Source organism: Oncorhynchus nerka, unplaced genomic scaffold (genome assembly GCF_034236695.1).
Source record: "Oncorhynchus nerka isolate Pitt River unplaced genomic scaffold, Oner_Uvic_2.0 unplaced_scaffold_2066, whole genome shotgun sequence".
Classification (NCBI taxonomy): Eukaryota; Metazoa; Chordata; class Actinopteri; order Salmoniformes; family Salmonidae; genus Oncorhynchus; species Oncorhynchus nerka.
Window position 1 is genome coordinate 37,973 of NW_027039259.1, and position 12,368 is coordinate 50,340.

Here is a 12,368-nt window from a genome sequence, read left to right on the forward strand (position 1 = left end):
AGTGGTTGTTGTAGAACAGGGTTACTGCTATACAGTGGGTTGTAGAACAGGGTTACTGCTATACAGTGGGTTGTAGAACAGGGTTACTGCTATACAGTGGGTTGTAGAACAGTGTTACTGCTATACAGTGGGTTGTAGAACAGGGTTACTGCTATACAGTGGGTTTGTAGAACAGGGTTACTGCTATACAGTGGGTTGTAGGGGTGTAGAACAGGGTTACTGCTATACAGTGGGTTGTAGAACAGGGTTACTGCTATACAGTGGGTTGTGGGTTGTAGAACAGGGTTACTGCTATACAGTGGGTTGTAGGGTGTAGAACAGGGTTACTGCTATACAGTGGGTTGTAGAACAGGGTTACTGCTATACAGTGGGTTGTAGGGTTGAACAGGGTTACTGCTATACAGTGGGTTGTAGAACAGGGTTACTGCTATACAGTGGGTTGTAGGGTTGTAGAACAGGGTTACAGTGGGTTGCTATACATACAGTGGGTTGTAGAACAGGGTTACTGCTATACAGTGGGTTGTAGGGTTGTAGAACAGGGTTACTGCTATACAGTGGGTTGTAGAACAGGGTTACTGCTATACAGTGGGTTGTAGAACAGGGTCACTGCTATACAGGGTTGTAGAACAGGGTTACTGCTATACAGTGGGTTGTAGAACAGGGTTACTGCTATACAGTGGGTTGTAGAACAGGGTTACAGTGGGTTGTGTCACTGCTATACAGTGGGTTGTAGGGTTGTAGAACAGGGTTACTGCTATACAGTGGGTTGTAGAACAGGGTTACTGCTATACAGTGGGTTGTTGTAGTTACTGCTATACAGTGGGTTGTAGGGTTACTGCTATACAGTGGGTTGTAGAACAGGGTTACTGCTATACAGTGGGTTGTAGGGTTGTGTTACTGCTATACAGTGGGTTGTAGGGGTGTAGAACAGGGTTACTGCTATACAGTGGGTTGTAGGGGTGTAGAACAGGGTTACTGCTATACAGTGGGTTGTGGGTTGTAGAACAGGGTTACTGCTATACAGTGGGTTGTAGAACAGGTTACTGCTATACAGTGGGTTGTAGAACAGGGTTACTGCTATACAGTGGGTTGTAGAACAGGGTCACTGCTATACAGTGGGTTGTAGGGTTGTAGAACAGGGTTACTGCTATACAGTGGGTTGTAGAACAGGGTCACTGCTATACAGTGGGTTGTGGGTTGTAGAACAGGGTTACTGCTATACAGTGGGTTGTAGAACAGGGTCACTGCTATACAGTGGGTTGTAGGGTTGTAGAACAGGGTTACTGCTATACAGTGGGTTGTAGAACAGTGTTACTGCTATACAGTGGGTTGTAGAACAGGGTCACTGCTATACAGTGGGTTGTAGGGTTGTAGAACAGGGTTACTGCTATACAGTGGGTTGTAGGGGTGTAGAACAGGGTTACTGCTATACAGTGGGTTGTAGAACAGGGTCACTGCTATACAGTGGGTTGTAGGGTTGTAGAACAGGGTTACTGAGTGGGTGTAGAACAGGGTTACTGCTATACAGTGGGTTGTAGGGGTGTAGAACAGGGTTACTGCTATACAGTGGGTTGTAGGGTTACTGCTACAGTGGGTTGTAGAACAGGGTTACTGCTATACAGTGGGTAGGGGTGTAGAACAGGGTTACTGCTATACAGTGGGTTGTAGGTTACTGTACAGTGGGTTGTAGAACAGGGTTACTGCTATACAGTGGGTTGTAGAACAGGGTTACTGCTATACAGTGGGTTGTAGAACAGGGTTACTGCTATACAGTGGGTTGTAGAACAGGGTTACTGCTATACAGTGGGTTGTAGTGGGTTGTAGAACAGGGTTACTGCTATACAGTGGGTTGTAGAACAGGTTACTGCTATACAGTGGGTTGTAGAACAGGGTTACTGCTATACAGTGGGTTGTAGGGTTGTAGAACAGGGTTACTGCTATACAGTAGAACAGGGTTACTGTACAGTGGGTTGTAGAACAGGGTTACTGCTATACAGTGGGTTGTAGGGGTGTAGAACAGGGTTACTGCTATACAGTGGGTTGTAGAACAGGTTACTGCTATACAGTGGGTTGTAGAACAGGGTTACTGCTATACAGTGGGTTGTAGGGGTGTAGAACAGGGTTACTGCTATACAGTGACTTAAAGAACAGGGTTACTGCTATACAGTGGGTTGTAGTGGGTTGGGGTGTAGAACAGGGTTACTGCTATACAGTGGGTTGTAGAACAGGGTTACTGCTATACAGTGGGTTGTAGGGCTATACAGTGGGTTGTAGAACAGGGTAGAACAGTGGGTTGTAGGGTTGTAGAACAGGGTTACTGCTATACATGACTGTGGGTTGTAGAACAGGGTTACTGCTATACAGTGGGGTGTAGAACAGGGTTACTGCTATACAGTGGGTTGTAGAACAGGGTTACTGCTATACAGTGGGTTGTAGGGTACTGTAACAGGGTTACTGCTATACAGTGGGTTGTAGAACAGGGTTACTGCTATACAGTGGGTTACTGCTATACAGGGTTACTGCTATACAGTGGGTTGTAGGGTTGTAGAACAGGGTTACTGCTATACAGTGGGTTGTAGAACAGGGTTACTGCTATACACTGGGTTGTAGGGGCACATTAGAGAATTACCTTTATTGTTGCAGGCAATCCACTTCACAGTGTCAGCGAAGGTCACCTCTCGACCAATAAGGTAAGTAAAAACACGCACCTGAAAAAGACTAGTTGTTTTCAGCAGGCAGTGTCACCTAGTCATACCTCCCTTGTCTTAGTGTCACCTAGTCATACCTCCCTTGTCTTAGTGTCACCTAGTCATACCTCCCTTGTCTTAGTGTCACCTAGTCATACCTCCCTAGTCTTAGTGTCACCTAGTCATACCTCCCTAGTCATACCTGCCTAGTCATACCTCCCTAGTCATACCTCCCTAGTCTCAGTGTCACCTAGTCATACCTCCCTAGTCTCAGTGTCACCTAGTCATACCTCCCTAGTCTCAGTGTCACCTAGTCATACCTCCCTAGTCTTAGTGTCACCTAGTCATACCTCCCTAGTCATACCTCCCTAGTCATACCTCCCTTGTCTTAGTGTCACCTAGTCATACCTCCCTAGTCATACCTCCCTAGTCATACCTCCCTTGTCTTAGTGTCACCTAGTCATACCTCCCTAGTCATACCTCCCTAGTCATACCTCCCTAGTCATACCTCCCTAGTCTTAGTGTCACCTAGTCATACCTCCCTAGTCATACCTCCCTAGTCTTAGTGTCACCTAGTCATACCTCCCTTGTCTTAGTGTCACCGAGTCATACCTCCCTTGTCTTAGTGTCACCGAGTCATACCTCCCTTGTCTTAGTGTCACCTAGTCATACCTCCCTTGTCTTAGTGTCACCTAGTCATACCTCCCTTGTCTTAGTGTCACCTAGTCATACCTCCCTAGTCTTAGTGTCACCTAGTCATACCTCCCTAGTCATACCTGCCTAGTCATACCTCCCTAGTCATACCTCCCTAGTCTCAGTGTCACCTAGTCATACCTCCCTAGTCTCAGTGTCACCTAGTCATACCTCGCTAGTCTCAGTGTCACCTAGTCATACCTCCCTAGTCTCAGTGTCACCTAGTCATACCTCCCTAGTCTTAGTGTCACCTAGTCATACCTCCCTAGTCATACCTCCCTAGTCATACCTCCCTTGTCTTAGTGTCACCTAGTCATACCTCCCTAGTCATACCTCCCTAGTCATACCTCCCTAGTCATACCTCCCTTGTCTTAGTGTCACCTAGTCATACCTCCCTAGTCATACCTCCCTAGTCATACCTCCCTAGTCATACCTCCCTAGTCTTAGTGTCACCTAGTCATACCTCCCTAGTCATACCTCCCTAGTCTTAGTGTCACCTAGTCATACCTCCCTTGTCTTAGTGTCACCGAGTCATACCTCCCTTGTCTTAGTGTCACCTAGTCATACCTCCCTTGTCTTAGTGTCACCTAGTCATACCTCCCTTGTCTTAGTGTCACCTAGTCATACCTCCCTTGTCTTAGTGTCACCTAGTCATACCTCCCTAGTCTTAGTGTCACCTAGTCATACCTCCCTAGTCATACCTGCCTAGTCATACCTCCCTAGTCATACCTCCCTAGTCTCAGTGTCACCTAGTCATACCTCCCTAGTCTCAGTGTCACCTAGTCATACCTCGCTAGTCTCAGTGTCACCTAGTCATACCTCCCTAGTCTCAGTGTCACCTAGTCATACCTCCCTAGTCTTAGTGTCACCTAGTCATACCTCCCTAGTCATACCTCCCTAGTCATACCTCCCTAGTCATACCTCCCTTGTCTTAGTGTCACCTAGTCATACCTCCCTAGTCATACCTCCCTAGTCATACCTCCCTTGTCTTAGTGTCACCTAGTCATACCTCCCTTGTCTTAGTGTCACCTAGTCATACCTCCCTTGTCTTAGTGTCACCTAGTCATACCTCCCTCGTCTTAGTGTCACCTAGTCATACCTCCCTTGTCTTAGTGTCACCTAGTCATACCTCCCTTGTACCTCCCTAGTCATACCTCCCTAGTCATACTAGTCATCCCTCCCTTGTCTTAGTGTCACCTAGTCATACCTCCCTTGTCTTAGTGTCACCTAGTCATACCTCCCTTGTCTTAGTGTCACCTAGTCATACCTCCCTTGTCTTAGTGTCACCTAGTCATACCTCCCTAGTCATACCTCCCTAGTCATACCTCCCTAGTCATCCCTCCCTTGTCTTAGTGTCACCTAGTCATACCTCCCTTGTCTTAGTGTCACCTAGTCATACCTCCCTTGTCTTAGTGTCACCTAGTCATACCTCCGTTGTCTCAGTGGCACCTAGTCATACCTCCCTTGTCTCAGTGTCACCTAGTCATACCTCCCTTGTCTCAGTGTCACCTAGTCATACCTCCCTAGTCATACCGCCCTTGTCCTAGTGTCACCTAGTCATACCTCCCTTGTCTTAGTGTCACCTAGTCATACATCCCTTGTCTTAGTGTCACCTAGTCATACCTCCCTTGTCTTAGTGTCACCTAGTCATACCTCCCTTGTCTTAGTGTCACCTAGTCATACCTCCCTTGTCCTAGTGTCACCTAGTCATACCTCCCTTGTCTTAGTGTCACCTAGTCATACCTCCCTAGTCCTAGTGTCACCTAGTTATACCTCCCTTGTCCTAGTGTCACCTAGTCATACCTCCCTTGTCTTAGTGTCACCTAGTTATACCTCCCTTGTCCTAGTGTCACCTAGTCATACCTCCCTTGTCCTAGTGTCACCTAGTTATACCTCCCTTGTCCTAGTGTCACCTAGTCATCCCTCCCTTGTCTTAGTGTCACCTAGTTATACCTCCCTTGTCTTAGTGTCACCTAGTTATACCTCCCTAGTCTTAGTGTCACCTAGTCATACATCCCTAGTCTTAGTGTCACCTAGTCATACCTCCCTAGTCTTAGTGTCACCTAGTCATACCTCCCTAGTCTTAGTGTCACCTAGTCATACCTCCCTAGTCTTAGTGTCACCTAGTCATACCTCCCTAGTCTTAGTGTCACCTAGTCATACCTCCCTTGTCTTAGTGTCACCTAGTCATACCTCCCTTGTCTTAGTGTCACCTAGTCATACCTCCCTTGTCCTAGTGTCACCTAGTCATACCTCCCTTGTCTCAGTGTCACCTAGTCATACCTCCGTTGTCTTAGTGTCACCTAGTCATACCTCCCTTGTCTCAGTGTCACCTAGTCATACCTCCCTTGTCCTAGTGTCACCTAGTCATACCTCCCTTGTCCTAGTGTCACCTAGTCATACCTCCCTTGTCTTAGTGTCACCTAGTCATACCTCCCTTGTCCTAGTGTCACCTAGTCATACCTCCCTTGTCATACATCCCTTGTCTTAGTGTCACCTAGTCATACCTCCCTTGTCTTAGTGTCACCTAGTTATACCTCCCTTGTCTTAGTGTCACCTAGTTATACCTCCCTTGTCTTAGTGTCACCTAGTTATACCTCCCTTGTCCTAGTGTCACCTAGTCATACCTCCCTTGTCCTAGTGTCACCTAGTTATACCTCCCTTGTCCTAGTGTCACCTAGTCATACCTCCCTTGTCTTAGTGTCACCTAGTTATACCTCCCTTGTCTTAGTGTCACCTAGTTATACCTCCCTAGTCTTAGTGTCACCTAGTCATACCTCCCTAGTCTTAGTGTCACCTAGTCATACCTCCCTAGTCTTAGTGTCACCTAGTCATACCTCCCTAGTCTTAGTGTCACCTAGTCATACCTCCCTAGTCTTAGTGTCACCTAGTCATACCTCCCTAGTCTTAGTGTCACCTAGTCATACCTCCCTTGTCTCAGTGTCACCTAGTCATACCTCCCTAGTCTTAGTGTCACCTAGTCATACCTCCCTTGTCTTAGTGTCACCTAGTCATACCTCCCTTGTCCTAGTGTCACCTAGTCATACCTCCCTTGTCTTAGTGTCACCTAGTCATACCTCCCTTGTCTTAGTGTCACCTAGTCATACCTCCCTTGTCTTAGTGTCACCTAGTCATACCTCCCTTGTCTCAGTGTCACCTAGTCATACCTCCCTTGTCTTAGTGTCACCTAGTCATACCTCCCTTGTCTCAGTGTCACCTAGTCATACCTCCTTTGTTCTAGTGTCACCTAGTCATACCACCCTTGTCTTAGTGTCACCTAGTCATACCTCCCTTGTCCTAGTGTCACCTAGTCATACCTCCCTAGTCATACCTCCCTTGTCTTAGTGTCACCGAGTCATACCTCCCTTGTCTTAGTGTCACCTAGTCATACCTCCCTAGTCATACCTCCCTAGTCATACCTCCCTAGTCATACCTCCCTTGTCTTAGTGTCACCTAGTCATACCTCCCTAGTCATACCTCCCTTGTCTTAGTGTCACCGAGTCATACCTCCCTTGTCTTAGTGTCACCTAGTCATACCTCCCTAGTCATACCTCCCTAGTCATACCTCCCTTGTCTTAGTGTCACCTAGTCATACCTCCCTTGACTTAGTGTCACCTAGTCATACCTCCCTTGTCTTAGTGTCACCTAGTCATACCTCCCTAGTCATACCTCCCTAGTCTTAGTGTCACCTAGTCATACCTCCCTAGTCATACCTCCCTAGTCTTAGTGTCACCTAGTCATACCTCCCTAGTCATACCTCCCTTGTCTTAGTGTCACCTAGTCATACCTCCCTAGTCATACCTCCCTTGTCTTAGTGTCACCTAGTCATTCCTCCCTTGTCTTAGTGTCACCTAGTCATACCTCCCTAGTCATACCTCCCTTGTCTTAGTGTCACCTAGTCATACCTCCCTAGTCTTAGTGTCAGTCACCTAGTCATACCTCCTAGTCTTAGTGTCACCTAGTCATACCTCCTAGTCATACCTCCTAGTCTTAGTGTCACCTAGTCATACCTCCCTTGTCTTAGTGTCACCTAGTCATACCTCCCTAGTCATACCTCCTAGTCTTAGTGTCACCTAGTCATACCTACCTAGTCATACCTCCCTAGTCTTAGTGTCACCTAGTCATACCTCCCTAGTCATGCCTCCTAGTCTTAGTGTCACCTAGTCATACCTCCCTTGTCTTAGTGTCACCGAGTCATACCTCCCTTGTCTTAGTGTCACCTAGTCATACCTCCCTTGTCTTAGTGTCACCTAGTCATACCTCCCTTGTCTTAGTGTCACCTAGTCATACCTCCCTTCTCTTAGTGTCACCTAGTCATACCTCCTAGTCATACCTCCTAGTCATACCTCCCTTGTCTTAGTGTCACCTAGTCATCCCTCCCTTGTCTTAGTGTCACCTAGTCATACCTCCTTGTCTTAGTGTCACCTAGTCATACCTCCCTTGTCTTAGTGTCACCTAGTCATACCTCCCTAGTCTTAGTGTCACCTAGTCATACCTCCCTTGTCTTAGTGTCACCTAGTCATACCTCCCTTGTCTTAGTGTCACCTAGTCATACCTCCCTTCTCTTAGTGTCACCTAGTCACCTCCCTTGTCTTAGTGTCACCTAGTCATACCTCCTAGTCTTAGTGTCACCTAGTCATACCTCCCTTGTCTTAGTGTCACCTAGTCATACCTCCCTTGTCTTAGTGTCACCTAGTCATCCCTCCCTTGTCTTAGTGTCACCTAGTCATACCTCCCTTGTCCTAGTGTCACCTAGTCATACCTCCCTTGTCATACCTCCCTTGTCTTAGTGTCACCTAGTCATACCTCCCTAGTCATACCTCCCTTGTCTTAGTGTCACCGAGTCATACCTCCCTTGTCTTAGTGTCACCTAGTCATACCTCCCTAGTCATACCTCCCTAGTCATACCTCCCTTGTCTTAGTGTCACCTAGTCATACCTCCCTTGTCTTAGTGTCACCTAGTCATACCTCCCTTGTCTTAGTGTCACCTAGTCATACCTCCCTTGTCTTAGTGTCACCTAGTCATACCTCCCTAGTCATACCTCCCTAGTCTTAGTGTCACCTAGTCATACCTCCCTAGTCATACCTCCCTAGTCTTAGTGTCACCTAGTCATACCTCCCTAGTCATACCTCCCTTGTCTTAGTGTCACCTAGTCATACCTCCTAGTCATACCTCCCTTGTCTTAGTGTCACCTAGTCATACCTCCCTTGTCTTAGTGTCACCTAGTCATACCTCCTTGTCTTAGTGTCACCTAGTCATGCCTCCTAGTCTTAGTGTCACCTAGTCATACCTCCCTAGTCATACCTCCCTAGTCTTAGTGTCACCTAGTCATACCTCCCTTGTCTTAGTGTCACCTAGTCATACCTCCCTAGTCACACCTCCCTAGTCTTAGTGTCACCTAGTCATACCTACCTAGTCATACCTCCCTAGTCTTAGTGTCACCTAGTCATACCTCCCTAGTCATACCTCCCTTGTCTCAGTGTCACCTAGTCATACCTCCCTTGTCTTAGTGTCACCGAGTCATACCTCCCTTGTCTTAGTGTCACCTAGTCATACCTCCCTTGTCTTAGTGTCACCTAGTCATACCTCCCTTGTCTTAGTGTCACCTAGTCATACCTCCCTTGTCTTAGTGTCACCTAGTCATACCTCCCTTGTCTTAGTGTCACCTAGTCATACCTCCTAGTCATACCTCCTAGTCATACCTCCCTTGTCTTAGTGTCACCTAGTCATCCCTCCCTTGTCTTAGTGTCACCTAGTCATACCTCCCTTGTCTTAGTGTCACCTAGTCATACCTCCCTTGTCTTAGTGTCACCTAGTCATACCTCCCTAGTCATACCTCCCTTGTCTTAGTGTCACCGAGTCATACCTCCCTAGTCTTAGTGTCACCTAGTCATACCTCCCTTGGCTTAGTGTCACCTAGTCATACCTCCTTGTCATACCTCCTTGTCTTAGTGTCACCTAGTCATACCTCCCTAGTCTTAGTGTCACCTAGTCATACCTCCCTTGTCTTAGTGTCACCTAGTCATGCCTCCCTTGTCTTAGTGTCACCTAGTCATGCCTCCCTTCTCTTAGTGTCACCTAGTCATACCTCCCTTGTCTTAGTGTCACCTAGATCATACCTCCTAGTCTTAGTGTCACCTAGTCATACCTCCCTTGTCTTAGTGTCACCTAGTCATACCTCCCTTGTCTTAGTGTCACCTAGTCATCCCTCCCTTGTCTTAGTGTCACCTAGGCATACCTCCCTTGTCTTAGTGTCACCTAGTCATACCTCCCTTGTCGTACCTCCCTTGTCCTAGTGTCACCTTGTCATACCTCCCTAGTCATACCTCCCTAGTCATACCTCCCTTGTCTCATAATCCCTCCAAAAGAGAAAGAGGTTTCTGAGACCAACGTGTGTGCGTGCGTGTGTGTGTGTGTGTGTAACGTTGGTTACCCTGCGTTCTGGCCAGTTGAACTCCTGAAACACTTCCTCATAATCCTCCATGGCTCCGTCAGTGATCAGCATGATGGCCTGGTTACACAGACTGCCCTGACCCAACGATGCAGCCTAGAGGACACACAGAGACATACAGAGACACACAGAGACACACAGAGACACACAGAGACACACACAGACACACAGAGACACACAGAGACACACATTGTGACGACCCTCCCACTCTGTCTGCCGTATTCTTTCTCTTTGCTCTCGTCTTCCTTATTAGGATGTCGGTGGGCGGAGCCGGGAGGGTCGTCAGCGACATGGGACACACCTGGGCCCGGGTGTGTCCCGGGATAAATACACCTCTTCCCCATTCATGGAGGAGACTCTCTCCATACAGACACACCTGGGCCCGGGTGTGTCCCGGGATAAATACACCTCTTCCCCATTCATGGAGGAGACTCTCTCCATACAGACACACCTGGGCCAGGGTGTGTCCTGAAATAAATACACCTCTTCCCCATTCATGGAGGAGACTCTCTCCATACAGACACACCTGGGCCCGGGTGTGTCCCGGGATAAATACACCTCTTCCCCAGTCATGGAGGAGACTCTCTCCATACAGACACACCTGGACCGGGTGTGTCCCAGGATAAATACACCTCTTCCCCAGTCATGGAGGAGACTCTCTCCATACAGACACACCTGGGCCCGGGTGTGTCCCAGGATAAATACACCTCTTCCCCAGTCATGGAGGAGACTCTCTCCATGCAGACACACCTGGACCGGGTCTGTCCCAGGATAAATACACCTCTTCCCCAGTCATGGAGGAGACTCTCTCCATGCAGACACACCTGGGCCCGGGTCTGTCCCAGGATAAATACACCTCTTCCCCATTCATGGAGGAGACTCTCTCCATGCAGACACACCTGGGCCCGGGTCTGTCCCAGGATAAATACACCTCTTCCCCATTCATGGAGGAGACTCTCTCCATGCAGACACACCTGGACCGGGTCTGTCCCAGGATAAATACACCTCTTCCCCAGTCATGGAGGAGACTCTCTCCATGCAGACACACCTGGACCGGGTCTGTCCCAGGATAAATACACCTCTTCCCCAGTCATGGAGGAGACTCTCTCCATGCAGACACACCTGGACCGGGTCTGTCCCAGGATAAATACACCTCTTCCCCATTCATGGAGGAGACTCTCTCCATGCAGACACACCTGGGCCCGGGTCTGTCCCAGGATAAATACACCTCTTCCCCAGTCATGGAGGAGACTCTCTCCATGCAGACACATTGTTAGATTTGTGGCATTTTTGTGGCCGTTCCACCTTCCAGCACCCCTCATTATCACATTTATGCACATTCCCTTACACTACTGATTACACACACACACACGTGCGCCACGCACCCACACACACGTGCGCCATGCACACACACACGCACCATGCACACATACACACACGCACCACGCACACACACACGAGCGCCATGCACACACACACACGGGCGCGCGCCATGCACACACACACACGGGCGCGCGCCATGCACACACACACGCGCGAGCCATGCACACACACACACACGCGCGAGCCATGCACACACACACGCGCGCCATACACACACGCGAGCCATGCACACACACACACACGAGCCATGCACACACACACACGAGCGCCATGCACACACACACGCGCGCCATGCACACACACAAACCTCATTGAGGATTTTGAAGGATTCCTTCATGGCCTTCTTGACTTTCCCCTCTCCTTTTACCTGGAGCTCCTCAACCAGCAACTTGAAGTGCTGCAGAGAGAGAGAGAGAGAGAGAGAGAGAGAGAGAGAGAGAGAGATGGGGGGAGAGAGGGAGGGAGGGAAGAGTTGTCGTGCTGTCAAAGCCCTTTACCACTTCGTGACTCCAGTCCCTGCCAGGAACAGTAGTCTAGTGGCACCCGGCCCACTGGTGTGAATCCTATCGCTCTGAGCCTTCTTAACCAGCCTTAATGAGCAAACAGCTTATGGGCCTTAATTGATGAATTGAGTTGATTAGCATTAGAGATCCATTGGTTACCTCTCGGTTGTCCAGGTCAGCCTGGACCAGGGTGCCCTTGAAGCAGGGTTCCACGTATTGGACATAAGTCGCTGTACTGTGGGACAGAACGCATGGGGAAAACAGGTCAAGGATCAGGCGTGTGTGTGTGTGTGTGTGTGTGTGTGTGTGTGTGTGTGTGTGTGTGTGTGTGTTGTTTGCGTGCGTGCGTGTGTACGTATAGGGAAACAGGTCATGGAGAGTTAAGGAGGTCAGCAGGGTAATCTCAGTTGGAACAGAGAATCTCTGTGATGTCAAATGTTACAACAGCAGTGTATGTAACATCACATGACACATGTTGTCCAATCGTCTTCTGGCCGAGGCACCTTATCATACATTATGACCTTCCAGCAATATAACCATCAACATGTTCTGAATGGGGCAGATGGGGTTGTATAAATACATGGATCATTCTGCCATAATTCATCGTAATATAATATTGTGTGTGATTGTAGATGAACACATCATTTTCA

At 48.4% G+C, this 12,368-nt stretch overlaps 1 long non-coding RNA gene across 1 annotated transcript; it reads right to left on the bottom strand.

Moving 5' to 3' along the window:
- Nucleotides 1-2,627: 2,627 nt before the first annotated feature.
- Nucleotides 2,628-11,940, bottom strand: LOC135567428 (uncharacterized). Its single transcript, XR_010462355.1, has 4 exons — nt 11,878-11,940; nt 11,523-11,612; nt 9,815-9,928; nt 2,628-2,708 (listed from the first exon to the last, which is right to left on the bottom strand). It is a non-coding gene; the product is annotated as an uncharacterized LOC135567428 (long non-coding RNA).
- Between the last annotated feature and the right edge of the window lie 428 nt (nt 11,941-12,368).